The sequence below is a fragment of the Equus caballus genome, chromosome 31, assembly GCF_041296265.1.
Source record: "Equus caballus isolate H_3958 breed thoroughbred chromosome 31, TB-T2T, whole genome shotgun sequence".
Lineage (NCBI taxonomy): Eukaryota > Metazoa > Chordata > Mammalia > Perissodactyla > Equidae > Equus > Equus caballus.
Genome location: NC_091714.1, coordinates 6309170 through 6327069, shown reverse-complemented (window position 1 = coordinate 6327069; position 17900 = coordinate 6309170). Strand labels below are relative to the sequence as shown.

At 39.9% G+C, this 17900-nt stretch overlaps 1 protein-coding gene across 1 annotated transcript in view; it reads left to right on the top strand.

The window, feature by feature from the left end:
- Positions 1 to 17900, top strand: part of PACRG (parkin coregulated) — a 459179-nt gene that overhangs the window by 167097 nt on the left and 274182 nt on the right. The gene's annotated exons all lie outside the window — the stretch shown is intronic.

The window sequence follows — 17900 nt, the reverse complement described above, 5'->3', positions numbered from 1 at the left end:
AAGAAGCTTAGAACTTTCATTTTTTTCTATTGAGTTAGCAAAATATAGAATTTACTTTAATGATGAAGGATGTATATCAATCCAGAATCCCAGTAAGTAGAGATACAGATAGAAATAAGCTGGAAATAGATCCCCAATCATTTGCTGAAGAAACGGGCCATAAAAATTACTTTGAATGTAAGGGAAGATAAGATGAAGTTTCGTTGGAATTTCTATCCATGATACTTTCATTTCATTATTAAAGGTATTGAAAATTTTTTACTAATGATGTAAAACATACTTATATGTTAGTGAGAAGGGAAAGCCATTGAACTCCTGAGGATAATCAGCTTTTTGACTGAATAAGTCACCTAACCATCCTCCAGAACTTTAAGCAAAGAAAGTAATTTAATAAAAACAAATAGCCATTAATTAGACCAGAGCGGTTCATGGAATGTTCGGAGGTTTGGTGGTGGTGCTTTGCAAATCTAGGTGGCAAAAGGTTTTAAAAGCTATGCTAGCCTTAAGATTAACTCTATTTTATGAAAAAGAATGAATTTCAAATATTCATATCCCATATTAATATTTAAATATTCATTTAAAAACCCGTTTTTAAAATAGCTCGGTTAAGGGTTTTTTACAATAGATCTCATTTGTATGACAGACTGTCGCCCACAGTGGCTCATATATAATTCTTAAAATGAAAACTGTGAAGTTCCAAGCACACCTGCTGCATGTTTATGTATTTGTACTTAAAGTGAATCGCCTTTGGTAGGTCCTCCGAGTGACCTGATCTGACATGGTCATTTTTGTTGTAGCATCTGTCCCGTTTATCCATGGTCAAAGTGTTGTTTTGCTTTTAACATTAATGTATTCACTTGACAAATATTTACTGAGTATGTACAATATGTTGGGCATTGTTTTGACATGAGGTTCAGCAGTGAACAAAACAGTTAAAATCCAATTGCATTATGGGGCATTGGAAAGTGATGATTTCCAAAAGATGGATCAGGGAATGGGGTAGGGGCAGGGCTGGGGGTATGGGATGGGGGTCATCCTTCCGTAACCAGAGTGATGGGGGACCATCTCACCAAGAAGGTGACATTTGAGCAAAGACCTGAAGGACATGAGGGAGTCCACCGGAGGGCACTCCATGGGAAGGGCAGTCCCAGAGGGGTCCAGCCAGTGACAGGAGGGTCTGGTATGTTCTGTGAAGAGCATGGAGGCCCCAGTCCCTGGAGGGAGTCAGTCAGGGGGAGAGTAACGGGAGATGTGGTCAGCAAGGTCCTGGGGCCAGACCCTTCAGGCTGTACAGGCCATTGTGAGATCTTGGCTTTTACTCTGAGTGATAAGGGGAGACAGTGGAGGCTTAAGCAGACAAATAACGTGATCCGACTCACATTTTAGAGAGATCCCTCTGGCTGCCGTGCTGAGATGAGATTGTAGGGGAACAAGTGTAGGAACAAGGAAGCCAGGTAGGAGGGAAACATGTTAACGCAGGAAAGAGGTGATGGAGCACGTGGGAATGGGCAGATAGTGAGATGTGAATCACTTCTGAGCATAGGGATGATAAGGCAGCATGCAGGAACAATGCACCTGCCATAACTGTACAAACCCATGATAGTTCCTGGTGTTTGTAACTGACCACGTGCCTTCACACTGTCTGATCCACCTGCACACCAGGAACCAGTGCCCAATAAGCTCCACTAGCATTTCAGCTGTTGTGGCTATTGCTCAGAACCCATTCACTGCAATTGTGTCCTTGCTTTTGTTCTCTGCAGAGTTCTAATTTCCCCCCAGTTTCTAACCCTGTAGCTCTGTTAGTGGATTCAGCAACTGAATTTTGGTGGCTGATTTCTGGCCTTCAGCGTCCACAGGGTACCCCACCAGGCTCAGCAGCCCTCACCTTAGCCAGGTGGGCACATACTGAAGTTTGCTGCTGGAGGCCACAGCTGGAGCTGACTGAGGATGATTCAGAAGTTGAGAAAACCAGAGAGCAGAGCCAACCAAAGGCAGGTGTCAAATCCAAAGAGTTGGGCCGAAAATGGGAGTTAAGGCTTCAGGCTCAGAAGCTGAGAAGAAAATGATCCAGTCAGGAGGTGGGAGCCAATGAGAGAAGGACGTGAGCAGTTCAGGAGCAATTTCTATGAATCTAGCTGGAGTGTCGGGGGCTGGCTTGTATTGGCCATTAGCCGCCTAGTACATGGGTGGGTGGGACCACCTTAAAGCTTGGCCCTGCCCCCATATGTTAAATTTTATGATTGAATTTATCTTATCCTTATACCTGATCCCAAGGTTTAGGTTTAGAGCACACAGTAACCCTTCTGAATTTTTCAGGACTATTTGGTCACCAGTGACAGATTCCCAACTCAAATTGCCATAAACAAGAATAAAGCAATTTATTGGCTGACATAACTAAAATATGCAGGAATGAAATTGCTTCAGGCATGGCTGGATCCAGAGGCACAAACAATGCCATGAGCATTCAGTCTCCTTTTCCATTGTTCAGGTATATTTTCCAGATAGCTTAGCCGTTTCCATCAGTAGTCAATGTGAAAGCAACTCATGACCTTCTCAATATATGTCATCGCTGTCCTGTTCTCAGTTCCAGGGCTTTCTAGGAGCTTGTTGATTGTTAAGATAATTAAGTAAGCTTTCTGGCAGAAGAATGAGATTCCCAAAACTCCTGATTGTCTCATGAACACTTGCAAAGTATCTAGCCCCATCCCAAGGGTGCCACAGCATGACTGCAAGTGAGGCTGAACTTGTGAGTAAACATAGCCTAGAGTTTCTGCTCTCAGGTCTATGCCCATGACTCCCAAATCTGAATTTCAACCGGAGCTGCAGATCTGCCTGCACCCTGGCCTCCTTAATCAGGTGGTTGCACAGGCACCTTGAGCTCAACTCATCTAGCACCCAACTCTCCATCTTCCCCTTTTCCTTCAGCATCTCTGACTCTGCCACCCCTACTCTACAACTGATCTTCTTCTCATTTCCCTGTTTTGGTTGGTCGAACCCCCCTCTGCCTAGTCCCCAAGCCTTGAGTCTATGAGTCAACCTGAGCATCCACCTTCTCCTTTGTTGTCCCCATTTCAGTATACTTCCCGGGATTCCTGCCTTTAGTCTAATGCCCTTTCCATCAGACCTAACCCTGAGCCAGAACGATCCATTGAAGTTGTGAGCTGTGAGCGTGTAACCATACTTAAAATGCTTTAGTGACCCTTTCTTACAAATCAAAGCCCAAATTCCTTGGTGGCGCATCCGAGGCTCTCTGTGCACTGGCCCCTACCTGCCTCTCAGTCTTTGTTCCCACTACGTCTCCTGAGCACCTGTTTAATGCTCCAGCCGTATATTTCTTGTGGTTCCTGAACCAACATAATCTGCATCTTTGCTTACGTGCCTGTTGGTCCTTGAATTGCCTTTCTTCTGTGTGTGCAATGAATACCTGCCTGTTCCTCTGTGCAGGCTCAGGGCCAGTGCTCCTCTTCTATGAATGCTTTTATGGCCCCACCGCATTTGATGCTCTGTCTCCTGTGGACCCTGCCTCCCCCTGGCCTCTTCTCTCCCAGCTTCTGCAGGATGTTAGTGATCTTTATCCATCTCCATGTGCAGTTCCCTTACCAGGATGTAAGCCCCATGGAAGGCAGAGACCATATCTTACTCATCCTTACATGTCCAGTGGCTAACATTTATGAGCATTTATTAAATGTTTTAAGGTGAAAGAACGAGTGAGTTTGTTTTTCCGAGGAAGTTGTTGATGACAGTTTCCTCCAAAGGTGTGGCAAACATGGTGGCCGTATTCTAAAGATGTGTGTGGGGAGTAGGGGTGGGAAGGCAAAGGACAGTCACTGGGGATAAGGTGGACGGCAGCCATGGAACTGAATTCCTGGCGGCGAACACACCCACGCTCCAGATCATTATGAGAGCAAATTGACTTCAGTGGGCCCTGTTTTCCTCCTCTCCTAATTAGGGGACTTTGATTAGAAGACCTCTGGGGTCCCTCTCAAGGCTAACATTCTATGTTTATGGAGCTGTGTTAGTTTTAATGATACCGCTTTGCTACAATAAAATGAAGATGTCTAGGGAAGTATTGGAGGAAAGTATTGGGGAACGCATAGTTACGGAAAGAAAGGCAGGTTTTCTGTAATGAAGTGCTTATAAAAACCACTGAGATGCTTGTTTGGGCAGGTGAAGACAGGTGGGGGAATTTAAAGTATGAAAGATCACATTTGTTTAGGGAATGTCATTTTTAATGACTAATTCTATGTAACAAAAGATTCTCCAGGAGGTGATTATATCAGTTATTAAAAGATGTTCATGTCTTGGGTGTGCAAATATCAAAACGTGGAATTTCTAATCTCTCCTTATGTGATGCCAACAATTAGAAGGCGCCAATAAACCTCTCCTGGATCACAAATATATTGTGTGAAATATTCAGCTCAAAGTAATACCAACATAGTGACACAGAATCAAACAAAAACACTCAGAATTAACTTTTAAATATATATGCATAAATATGTGTTTTTATATATAGATATCTATATGATCAATAATTATGTGTATGCACATACATATTTTTACAGACCTTGAACAATTTTTACTGACCTTGAAATTCACCAGTCTCAGGAGTTTAATATTAGAGAACTCAATCCTGACCTGCACATTTTCAGGATTTTCATTTTTCTGCTGTGCTTCATTGCGGTTGTAATATGTCAGTTATGTCATGGGTTGAAAATACATATACACAATCACCTTAGTAGCATTATTTCAACTTAGATAGTAATTCCTTTAAGGAAAGGACTCTTGTCTTCCACATCTGTGTCAACCCATAGAGACTAGTGAGGTATCTTACCAGGAGGAGCTGGAACTCAATAAATATTTATTTAGTGAATTATTGGGAAATGAATGAATGAACATAGAAATTTACTAGCATGCTGGTAATTTTGGGACACAAGACAGTGAACACAGGAGCAGACGATGTATTAGAGTGGTTAAAATCCTGGACGGCAGGGTCGTGCCTGATTTCACATCCCAGCTCTGCCAGTTACAAGCTAAATAACTTTGGGCAAATTACTTAATCTCGTTAAAGCTCCATTTTCTTATCTATAAAACAAATGAGTTTCTCTGAAGGTAAAATGAGATAATGCTTAGCAAAATTTTCAGCACAGAGTAAACTCTGATTACTTTTAGCTATTTTTCAATGAAAAGTAATAATCACAAAAATATTAAATCAATGAAATCCTATCTGCCTCTTTTTGTGTTAACCATTGGCATTTTCACTGAAAGATGTGATTTTAGGAACTGCTTCGGTAAGAGAGGGAAGATCTGAAGTCCTGAGGGAGAATATTCCAGAGTAGTGTGTAGCTGAGTAGGGTTGGAGGGAAGGGCTTGGAATAATCAACAGATTTTCTGGAACTCTGAGGATTTCAAGGCAGGTTAATTGCATGGACCTTTTAACTTGGATTTGAATGTATTAGGAGGTCAAAACTCAGCTCTTGCAAGAGGGAAGCCATGGTCAATGACGTATGTAGAAAAGTAACTTGGCCACAGGCATTAAAGAATGAGTGGAGACAAGACAGTTTTTGAAGCAAGATCTTGAGCTAAGATTGGGAAGTGACCCACCGAATGACCAACGGAGTATGCATTCTGGGCTTAGAAATCAAAAAATGGCAAGAATTGGTGTTTGGGGAAGTGACACCTCCTTCACAAGGAGATTCCCTCTTGGAAATTCTCCAAGTCCTTTGAACACATCTGAATTTCAGTCCCTCACTTTGTACTGCCGTTATTATCCTTCTCTGGAGGGAGTGGTAGGACACCGGAACCCCTGAGTTGAGATTTAGTCGTGTGCCCAGTGGCGCTGGGGGATGAAGATGGAAGTGCTCCAAAGATTCACAGATGGGGTGGTGTAGGGTGGGGAGCAGGCACAGAAACAAACAGTTGCATCAATGATTAGACTTTATCCCTGTGGGGAGCCAAGAAAGATTGTTAAAGCATGGGCATGATACAACCATAAATGCATTTAGAAATATCTGCCTGATAACGTCATAGAAGATGAATAGGGAAAGACTGGTGGCAGAGAGACCAGAAAATAAGTTATTAAAGGCTTCAGGTCAGAGGTGAGGCATGCCTGTACCAAAGTACCAGCGAGAAAGGGAGAGCAAGGAACGGGTTATAGTGAGACATTAGGACGTGGGATCCATAGAAGCCAGCAGGCAATGATGGGTCTGGATGCAGATAAAGGATTCACATTCAGAGAAGGAATTTACACCCACTGACCTCTTGTTTTTATCTTCTTCTGAAGTGGAAAGCAAAGGTGTCTCCTGAGGATCAGGTGGCCAAGAGGGACTAGCAGACTTGAGATTGTGGGAAAGGTTTGGGATGGAAGAGGGAAGGCATCTGAATCACATAAAAGGAATGCTGTAGGGCTCGGAGATGGGGGTTTGTGCTGTTTCCCCTGCTACCTGAGTTTATGAGTGAAGCAAATTGACGGACGGATTGATGTAGTTTTGGCGATTTGCAGGGAATGTCAGGGAAGGATATGGCGTGGCTAAGCAGGTGTTCAGTATTTGTTGGAGTAATAAATGCTCACTTGGACACCATAGAAAAGGAATTTATTAGGGATATTGTACAAGAAAATAAAAATCTGGAGACAAGTAAATAATCTCATTTCCTAAGACATTCCTTATTCAGGGAAGCATTATGTGACCCCCAAGTAGGTCCAGTGCCACGTTATGTCCCAAAGGCACTGTGCCTTCCCTTCACGGCATTTTGAGTTGTCATCAATAACTAGGTTATTCATGACTATTTGAGTGATGTCTACTTCCCCATTGGCCTGTCATCTCTGTTTTGTTGATCACTGTATCCTAAGAGCTGACACATAGCAGCTGCTTAATAAATCTACAGTGCTTGATACATATTTTAACTGAGGGAATGACTTTTTTTTTTTTTTTGGTGAGGAAGATTGTCCCTGAGCTAACATCTGTTGCCAATCTTCCTCTATTTTGTATGTGGAATGCTGCCACAGCGTGGCTTGATGAGTGGTGTGTAGGTCCTTGCTCAGGATCTGAACCCACGGACCCCAGGCCACCAAAACAGAGCATGTGAACTTAACGACATGCCACCAGGCTGGCCCCAGGAAATGACAAATTTTTAAATATTTTGTTGCTTGATGGTCTCTTGTAAGGTTTTTTGAAATGCTTTATTTAGGAAGAAGACTAATAAGTTACAAATGATACTTCATTGGTATATAGGTTCTTTCTGGCTAGTAAGGGACAGGAATTTGTATAATTACATCAAAATTGTGTGGAAATTACACAGTGATTAGATGTATAAATGCATATATCAAAGCTGGCATCTGGGCAACTTAAACCCAGCCTCCATAACTACCACACTGATACTTGACACTCTTTATGGTTTCATTTCCCCTACCTTATTAGACATTTTATTATACCAACTGTTTTAAACTGGGTAATGCTTATAAGTGGCACACGATGTGTTTTATTATAGAAATGGATGCTTGCCGTAATAACAGATGCTTTCTATTTGGGGTTTGAAACAAAGAAGCAGATATTTTGCTAGAATACATCTGGAAGCAGTTCCATTATTAAAACTGAAAAAAAAATTTTTAAAGTCTTTTCAGGCATTAATGTGTATAATCTGTATATATCTGATTTCTGGATTCTTACACTAACATCTTCTATTAAAATCTAAAAGTATGTTATTAAAAGTTAAACTGTTCCCTAGGTTATCTACATAATTTCATAGTTTAGTATGGTAGATACAAAACTTATGTCACATCTGCTGTGTGGTCTTCATATTTCAATTACATTTAGCCTTGTTCTTTTTACATTTAGAGCTTTGACCAATATATTTCTGTAGAATGCTGGCTTTCTCTCTCTCTTTTTTTTAAAGATTGGCACCTGAGCTAACATCTGTTGCCAATCTTCTTTATTCTTTCTTTTTTTTTTTTAATTCTTCTCCCAAAGCCCCCAGTACATAGATGTATATTCTAGTTGTAGGTCCTTCTGGTTGTGCTATATGGGATGCCACCTCAGCATGGCCTGATAAGTGATGTCGTGTCTGCGCCCAGGATCCAAACTGGTGAAACCTGGGGCCACTGAAGCGGAGCCCCCAAACTTAACCGCTCACCCATGGGTCCAGCCCCCCTTTCTCTTTTTAATTACCTCTTTTAACATCCCAAAATGTTACTTCTCTTGGCAATACAAAAATTTCCTTCAATAACGAGTCTGTCGAATAAAACCAATCATAAATTAAAATTGGAATGGAATATGAATGCATATTTTGCAGATTAAATCATTGTGTTTATATTAAAAATTATTCTATAGTTCTTCCCCTTAAACATGAGATGTTATTCACAAATATTGCTAAAGGATGTTTTCATTCAACTAGTGCTAACCTGTGGATTAATTACATAGTGAGTTACTCAGAACCTATCCCTCCGCTGTCAGCTTGGAGCCGTCACAGTGAAGTATGGGAGCGAACGTCTGATGGCTGGTGTGTCTCTTTCCATGATCCTAGGAGTATTTCTCCCTTTCACTATAAGGCCAGGTAAATTGGGGATCTGTCACCGTTTGGGATTATCTAAATATGGTTCACCTTCACAACGCAGCATAGACTGTCCCAAATTAAACATACCCATTTATACATTAGCCTGAAATTTATTTTACAAAATTGTAACAAGGTTGTTACATAATCCACTCACCAAGAATATTGTCAAAACAAAAGAAATGTGCACCTGTCTTCCTCACTGAAATATTGTGAGGATTAAAGAGACATTTGTAGATAGATTGTGCAATTCTCCCAGGAATCTCAAAGCAAGAACAAGATAGCACTTTCTTTTGAAAGGCATATGTTTTACTGTCAAACCAAACTTAAAGTAGGCAGAATGATACACATTTCTGAGTTAACTTCCTGCTTTCTTGGACATGTCAACTTACTGATGTTCCGATGTGACAGAACTCTAGTAATGAAGGAACCGAGTAGGTGGGAAAAAATTGTTACCCAACTTTCAATCAAATGATAGAACACAAGAATATAGTATTCAAAGAAAAGAAAAACAGAAGTCCAGGTTACATATAAATAAAATCTTGGAAACAAGTTAATGGAGTCTTACCTATATTTTACTTAGTCCCTCATTTTTAAGTTAGACACAAATAGTGGTACATTAATTTTATTCACTGAAATAGTATTTGCTGTATTTCCATCTTATGAACTTCAAAGTAAAGCTATTTATTTCTGATAGCTAGTCAGATATTCAAGACAGAAAACTCAGAGGAAACTCAAAACATCCTTGGTTCCTCTCTTTCCCCTCACCCCAAGCCATTAGAGAGCACCACTGGGGTTTACTATCTCCAAAATTTATCTCGAATCCATCCACTTCTCTCCATCGTCATTGCCACCGTCATCTCTTGCCTTGAATACTGCCACTGACCCCTACTTGTCACTCCACTTTCTCTCTTGCCAACTACCCCCATACAATGTCCCCAAGAAACAAAAGTGAGCTTAAAATGTCAAACAGATCACGTCACTCTCCTGCAATGATTTTTCATCATACTTATTTTAAAAACCCACTTTCTTTGGCATCCCAAAGAGAATCCATTTTGGCGTTCTTTTGGTTCCTTAAAAACTCTCAGCTGCTTCCTACTTGAAGGCCCGCGGACCTCTACAATGCTGTCTTCTCTGCGTGGAATGGCTGGCTCCTTCCCACTATTTAGATCTCAGCTTAAATGTCAACCCCTCCAAAAGGTCTTTCTCAACCCCCTTATTTAAGGTTAGTTGTTGCCATCTCCCTCCCAGCTTTATACTCTCAGTTGTAATTTATTACAGTGAGTGCTCTGAAGGAAGCAAAAATTGTCTTCTTCAGAGCGCTTATCGCAAATTGCCATTTCTGTCTGCCTGCTCGTGTCGTCTCCCCAAGAGAACGCAAGCTCTCTGAGGGCAGGAAGCACGCCTGTGCTGTTAAGGCCTTGCTCCCAGCTCCTAGCACTATGTTTGCACACAGCATTATTGAATTAATGAGTGAACGGTCAAATGAAAAGCACCAGCAGCTGGATATACTGGAGGTTTATGTGCCTAACGTATTTACACAGAATGAGTTGGATGTGAGGTCTGACAGTGGCGGTTCAAACTAGACTCTTTAACCCTCTGCACAGCCATGCCGTGCGAATGGTTCCTTCTTATGTGAGTCAAATGTTTAGTGCAGTGGGCCTCCGTTTTCTCATCTGAAAGACAAAAAGTGACAGCAGGTAACCACCAAGGACTCTTCCAGCTATGAGATCCTCAGCTGTTTTGGAGCTGTCTCCCAAGTTGTGCAGATGCCACCCATCCCAAAAGCAGCTCAAAATGCCACATGTGGCTAAGGAGTCTCTTTCTAAGCGAATAAATGAGCACAGTTTGAGTAGAGTGTCTAGGGGCAGCGCATTGATATTGCAGAGCTATGTTTGGCATATACTTAAGGTTCTAAGGAGCAGGTCATCCTGCAGTCTGCTGGCTGTACTGAACCTGCCACGGCTCACCTGGTCCCCATTGTCTCATTTGGCAAGAGTCTCAGCTACCAAGGAAGAAATTGGTTGCTTTCCTGTGTAGCACACAAGCGCAATAGTGTTTGTATGGTTTCACAACGCCTTGTTTCCCCCACTTAATTTCACCCCCAGCCACTTCCTCACCCAAGGAGAATCATGCCAAATGGATATCCGATTAAGAAAACGCTTCTCATTAGTCGTCTGTTCAAAACAACTTTGTAAGCAATCCTGGAGCATCCAGGAGTATCTTTTCAGAGTCCTTTATCTCTTGAAAGTTGTTGAGAGAGCTAAATTAAAGTTACCTATCATTAATCCTTGTTCTGAACACTGTAAATCAAAGGAATGAAATACTTCTCATCACAATTCAGATCCCAAACTGGTAAAAATTACAACATAAAACAAAATTTAATACTGGCATTGCCCCTGTCACCTAAGCCATATATTCTTGACTGAAGTAATCAGCAAGAGGGTATGCCGGTGCTGTAATTCAGCAATTGTTTCAAAGGCTGTGAGTTTTGTAAATACATTCCATTTTTAATATTCCCATACTTAAAAACAAGTTTGGGTAAAGATGTGGACATCATTTGTACTTGGTTATTAAAACTGAGAGTTTTGATCCAGTCTCCACAGCAATTCTGCAACTTCTCTTTGTGGTGACAGTTTCCTGAACACAAATTCAGGTTGTAAAGACTAAACTTTCTTCACTGTCACAGAGCATTCTTGGTGAAGGCTTTTTATTTGCAAGTTGCACTTGACAGGAGTTTTAGGGAGGCAAGATGAGCAAATAAAGAATTGGACAAGGAGAAACAGGAGCGAGATTCTGTCTGGGGCCCTGATAATGATTTGTGGAGCCTCATATCATCAACCATAACTGGGCTGAACTTCTGTGCTTTACAAAATATGGATTGTAGGCCATATTGTCAATCTGTGTAACCTATGAAGTCACTCATTACAGATAAAGAACCAGCAACGATCAAAGACACCCGCCCCTCACAACCACAGCAGTGTTATGAAGATCCGCAAGGGAGGAAACCAGTGTCTGAGCACAAAGAATTTATACACAACATAAAAGAGAAACCGCTAAAATGTTGCAGCCTCAAATTTCCTTGCAATCACCTTTCTTGGGATTGTAGATTCAAGATAGCCGAGCATCCTCCTCCAGAATCGTACCCCAGATCTCAGAGGCGCACATGAATGGGGTCAGTATTTTACTAGAAAATGTGGGTCAGAAGACAAACAACCTGTTTCCAAAGTAAATTTTACTGGATGAGGTTTTTAATATTACCAAAAACACAAAGGATCGTTCTTCTCCATACAAATATCAGCAGGGATGGGGAGCCACGCGCACCTCTGTTACAAAGCCCTGCTCTGCCCAGCTTTCCTTCCGGTGAGGAAGAAGCTCCTCCATTTTCCTGAATGTTCCTGCTTCTTTGAGGCCCCCGTGCAGGGAAACTGCCATGTATTTGTGTTGCCTTTTCTCTTTCCCTTCCTGTGTCTCTGTCTGCGCTGTAAACCACAGGACCCGCAGTTTTCTTAAGAGATGCATCTGTATTCCTCTTGCTCTGTGGCCACCTGTGGTCATGAGGGCTCTCCCCCCAGTGTAGGAACAGGTCAGGATGATGGAGGACACAACGCTGGACCAGGAATATGAAACCCAGCATCTAGTCTTGGCTCTATCATGGGTTTTAAGGCTTTGGCGAGTCTCAAATTTTCAAGGCTTGGTTTCCTCATCAATAAGATGAAGAGATTGGATTAGGTGACACTTGAGATCATTTCTACCTCTGCAGTGATTTGTTATAAAATAATCTATGTCTCAGCCTCCTATAGACCACTTGAGGGGTGAAGCTTCTTAAGGACATACCACCTGCCCTCTCTGTTAATAGCAGTATGGGATTATATATCCTTGCACCTGTATTGACCCAGCTCTATCTCTGTTATAAACCATGAACTAAAAGCAGGTCATTTCAGTCCATCTGCTGCACTTATCCATAGAGTCACTGTTATCCTCTGATTCCACCTGCACAGCATCTGTTGAAGTTAAAGTATGAAATTCTCATTGGTTGAAAGATGAGGAGACGGCATAACATGATGAACCTGGCTATCTCAAGACCAGCTGTACCTTCTAGAGATTCTAGATAGTGACCTTACAGAAAGCTGGAGAATTGTCTATTCAATATGTGTCACAATTGAATGGTCTTCTGTATCTAACACTATAATGGAAAACAGTGTACTCTGATACATGAGAATTCTGAAATCATAATAGCTGTTATCATGACTTTTAAAATTTAAATGCTTATTATGGCATTTAGGAATCCCAAGTGTCTATTAACAGATGGTTTCTTTTTATAAATCAAGTTCGTTCATGTTTTCCCCACCATATAATACAAAGAAGCAATGACTTCAGGAATAAGAAATTAGGTTGCAAGTGTCCTCTAGGATGGAGAAACTTAGTTTTAAATTTATAACATTGACAGAGGAAAAAATCTAGAACAAGGACAACTTAGCCTTGTTCTAAATATGGTAAAATGATGTTGATGGTGGTGATTGCCACGGATTTCGAATAGGACTTGGCTGAAGCATCACATAAGTCAGGATCCAGCCCAGGCATTAGCACTCTTATGTCACAGGACAGCGAGCAGGCCATGCCTCTCTCTGGCCTTAGTCCTTTGTTGTAAAATTAGTAGAAGGGGATCTCCCCTAATTCATATTGTTAACTTGAAATCCAAATGAGAGAATAGATGTGAAAGTTCTTTGCAAGTACGAGGCGTTGTTTTCACCAAATGAAAGGCCCTCCCCATTTCATGCATGACAATTCTTGCTTTTTGACTGCAGCTGTTGTTTATAGAGCTCCCTTTCAGGGGTCCCCAGTCACTCCTCATCCTTGTACTGAGTGTCAAGTTGATGACTCCCAATATTGCTTTCCAGCAAGCCAGGCAATTCTTTTCTTTAAAATTTTATATCATTTGTCTTTAAAGTTGCTAGCCATCCTTCTAGAGATTCCTTCTGAGTTCTTCTCCGTAGACTTAGATGTTCCGTCATGATCCACTTGTTTTCAGGTCTTACTCAGCATATTTATGATGTAATTAGCCATTGTTTCAATAGAGACTAATAAAGTACCAGAAATTCATCGGTGACACCACTTTGCACAAAACATCAAGAATGACGCTCACACACACGTGTGTGTCTGTACATAAAGAAGCATCTTTTGAAGAACAGGAGAATAACTGTGGGAGTTCCATTCTTTAGGCAGAGGGGGCTAAATGGACAGGCTTCTCACAGTCAGGAGAGAGTCACAGATTTCGTGAAGAAAGAAAAAGAATGAAACAAGCCGCAAAGCTACAAATTTACTCAGGTTGTTTAAATATTCCCTAGTAATTATTTGCTAAATTTTCTCTCTCCATTACCCCTTTACATTTCAAATTTTAGTAGAAAGTTTTGGAGAAGAATTTATTACAAGTAATATCATTATTATAAAATAGTCACAGAAAAAGAGTCCTACAGACTTACTAAAGCTTGAGACTAAAGAGAAAGTTGCATGCATATACTGGAGCTCACATGAATATTTCAGCTCTAATGCAACCATCATTTCTCACTCTCAATGTAGGGTGGGGTGCCACCATATGCCACCTCTATAACGAACATAAGTGGTGCGGCAGAATAATATAATTATAATATAATACAATTATATAGCAAACCATTTTTGTTTTGAAAATTCCAAAAAGGAATATGTTAATAACATATATTTTTTCACAAGAATTCAAAATATAATGCCAAAGTAAATTCTGAAAAATATAACCATAAATCAATGTTATTACAAAATTTTAGATTTGAAAAATTAATGTTACTATTATCACCAACAGATCCTTTGCTTTTATTTCCTTATAGAATTTCAAAAATTCTGAGCTCACCTGCTTCATTTAAAATGATTCATTTTGTAACCAATTTCCTTCTGGAATGTGATGTGTATCCATTATACACTACTGAAAATATGCAGTAGAAAAAGGGGTTCACTAAATAAAAATGTTAGTTTTTACATAGAATCGTCTGCCTTTTCCCTGTTTCCTGTTGAAATGCCTCCTACTTCCTTCAATAATAATGATGTGATATTAATAATAGCTAGCACATATAATACTTAGTGTATTTCTGAGAGCTTTATGTTTTATCCTCATGAAAACAGCCTTATGAGGTAGATATTATCTCCTTTTTATGGATAATAAAACTGAGTCATAGAGAGATGAAGTCAATTGCTGGTCTTACAACTAGTTAGTGATGAGTGAGACTTGAACCTGGTGATGACCTCCGGAGTCCATGTTCTGAGTCACTGTCATCAAAGAGGGCTTAATGACAATGGCTGTTTTGTTATGGCTTGCTGCAACTGAGTCTTATGGAAATAAGCTCTCTGGTCTGTTTTTTTGCCTTTTACTGAAGACTTAAAGAAGATACGTGGATGTGGTAGAATTTCAAGCACATCACTATAGTGATCTGAGCTGATTTAGTTATGTTCCCCTGCTCTTTCGTCTGGATCGTGAGTAGCACCGTCCATGGTGCTACCACGTCCAGATGGACAGTCAGTCCACGTGGGTTAAGAGACTAACGATGCATATTTGGGGACCATAAGCCAAAAGATGATAACTCCAGCTGTGAGAGGGACCCAACCACCTTCATGTAAATTGCCACTGTGATCTAAGCTTAATTATCTTAGTAATAATTAAAATGTGATCTTGTTAATATAAATATGCCCTGATATATGACAAATGGATAGTGTGTATTACAACTTGCTAAATTTAAAACACGTCTTAAAATACAAGGTGTTATTGCAATAAATACTATAGAACCATGAGAAAATTAATCAACTGTTCTTTACCAAAATTCTCTTGTACAGGATGTCTGTTCTTTATGCTTTCTTTTATACTTTAAATGCAATAAAGTGTTTACAAAGCATAAAACACCGTGCTCATGTTTCATGTTTTGCTTCAGCTTTTCCTTTTACTTATTTATTTCTTTGCTCTCTAAACCACTTTTCACTGAAGATAAGTTTGCTGACATATGGCACAATTATTCTTTTTTTTTTCTCTCAGTTACTCAATTCTGCTCACGATTTTTGTGTCTTAAAAGTCAGTTTTGTTTGGTTTATCCTTCTTAATCACCTCAACATTTTTTTATTGATTTAGCTCTGTTTTTAGGAATAGTTGAATCTAAAACAAATTTAATTCAATTCAAATAAAATCTTCCTTCCTCCTACTCACCATCCCTCCCTCCCTCCTTCCTTTCTTCCTCTCTCTCTTTATTCCCTCCACAAATATTCTTAACTACCATACTGAATGCTATGCTGTGGATACAAAGCTCTAGAGTTACAAACCTGCCCCTTAGGAGTTCCCACGTGCAGTGAGGAGGACAGACTGTGTTATGAGAGTGGGACAGGACATTGGAGAGGGCTGGGTTTCTGATACAGGATTTGAAGCATGGATGTGTGCAGGAAGGCCATGGCTGTGCAGAGAGGCTGAGCAGAGAGAAGGCATAAAGATAAAAAAGAGCAAGTGTGTGTTTGAGAAATCCTGAAACCAAGAAATAGTGAGTAATCAATTGTAGTGAGAAATGGCAGCAAGAGGCACAAAAGAGGATTAGGAGTGTTTGGTTCCAGAATATGAAAGGCATTGGGTACCATGTTTAAAATTTAAATTTTATTCTTAAGTTGAAAAAAGCCATTAGAGGTTTTTAAGTAGAGGTGGAAAACTGTTTTGTGTTTTAACAAAATAACTTTGGGCACAGTTCTGAGGATGAAGTGAAGTTGAATGATGTTGGAAGGTGTAGATGAGTCTAGCCATGATGAGAACAGAATAAAATCGTTGTATTATGGGTGAAAAGATGGAGAAGAGTTTGAGAGATATTTTTAAGTAGGGTTGACAGGGCTTCATAACTGACTAGAGTTGGGGGTATAAGAAGGGTAGTTGAAGATGGCCTTCAGGTTTCTAGAATGAATGAGTCGGTAGATGGTGCTGTCATTAACTATTGTAAGAGACATAGGAGGAAGAGCAGGTTGTGCACAAAGATAATTCAGGTTTAAAGATATGGAGATTGAATAATGGTGAGGTATCAAGATTAAGATATCAGGTTAAAAACCAGTAATAAAAGTCTGGAGGTGAGAAAAGAAGCTTAAAGTCATTTTTGTAGAAACAGAAACTACTGTTGTCTTAGTCTGCTCAGGCTAATATAGTAAATTACCATAGACTGGGTGGTTTAGACCATAAGCATTTATTTCTTACAGTTCAAGTAGCTGAGAAGTCGAAGATCATGGTGCCGGCAGATTTGGTGTCTGTTTTTCAGACGGCCGCTTTCTTGCTATGTCCTCAGATGGTGGAGAGCGGAGAGAAGAGGAAGCAAGTTCTCATGTCTCTCCATATAAGGCACTAATTCCTTTCATGAGGGCTCCACTCTCATGACCTGATCACCTCCCAAAGGCCCCCACATCCAAATACCATCAGATTGGTGGTTAGGATCTCAACATATGAAGTTGGGGAGGATACAGAATTCAGTCCATAACAATTGGCGTGTAGATGTTAGTGGAAACCACAGGAAGTGAGGAACTGGATTCTTGGGAAAAGAGAATAAATAAGATGAAAAGACCAAGGATTAGATCCTCAGGATGGCCAAAATTTCCAATACAGAAAAAGGAAGAGCAGCAATTGATATAAACTGAGAAGAAACAGTCAAGGAAGTAGGAGAACTTAAAGATGATTTTTCAGAAAAATAAATGTCAGGATATAAGTACCAAATACCTCAGAAAAATGGAGTATGATAGAAATTTAAAAAATACTTCTGTTTAACAAAACAATTATTCATGATGAAGTTCTAAAGACATTGTCACTAAAATTTGTAACAAGGCACATATGCTTGCTTTCATTTTTATTTTTTTAACATTGTTTTAGAGACTAGTAATAAGACAAGAAACTACCATGTATGACACAACGAAAAGAAGAGAAAATTATTTTATTATATGATTATATCATATAACAACAGCAAAAAAAAAAATCCCAAGATACTCAATTAAATGCTATTAGAACTACCAGAAGAATTTGGTAAAATGGATGGATATAAAGTAAATATACAAAATGAAAGTGCTTTTCTTTATATCAATAACCAGTTGGAAATGAAAACAGGGGAAAAATCACAAAAATGACCAATCTATACAGTTCCTAAGAAAAATATAGCAAGAAAATTGCTGGACTTAGGTGAGGAGAATTATAAATTCTATGAAACATAAATATAATGGCATTTAGATTAATAGATTGTTAATTATATTAATATTCAAGATTTGGTACAGCTAAAGATACCTTAACTGCAGATTAAAGATGAAGGATAGACCCAGAGAAAATATATTTG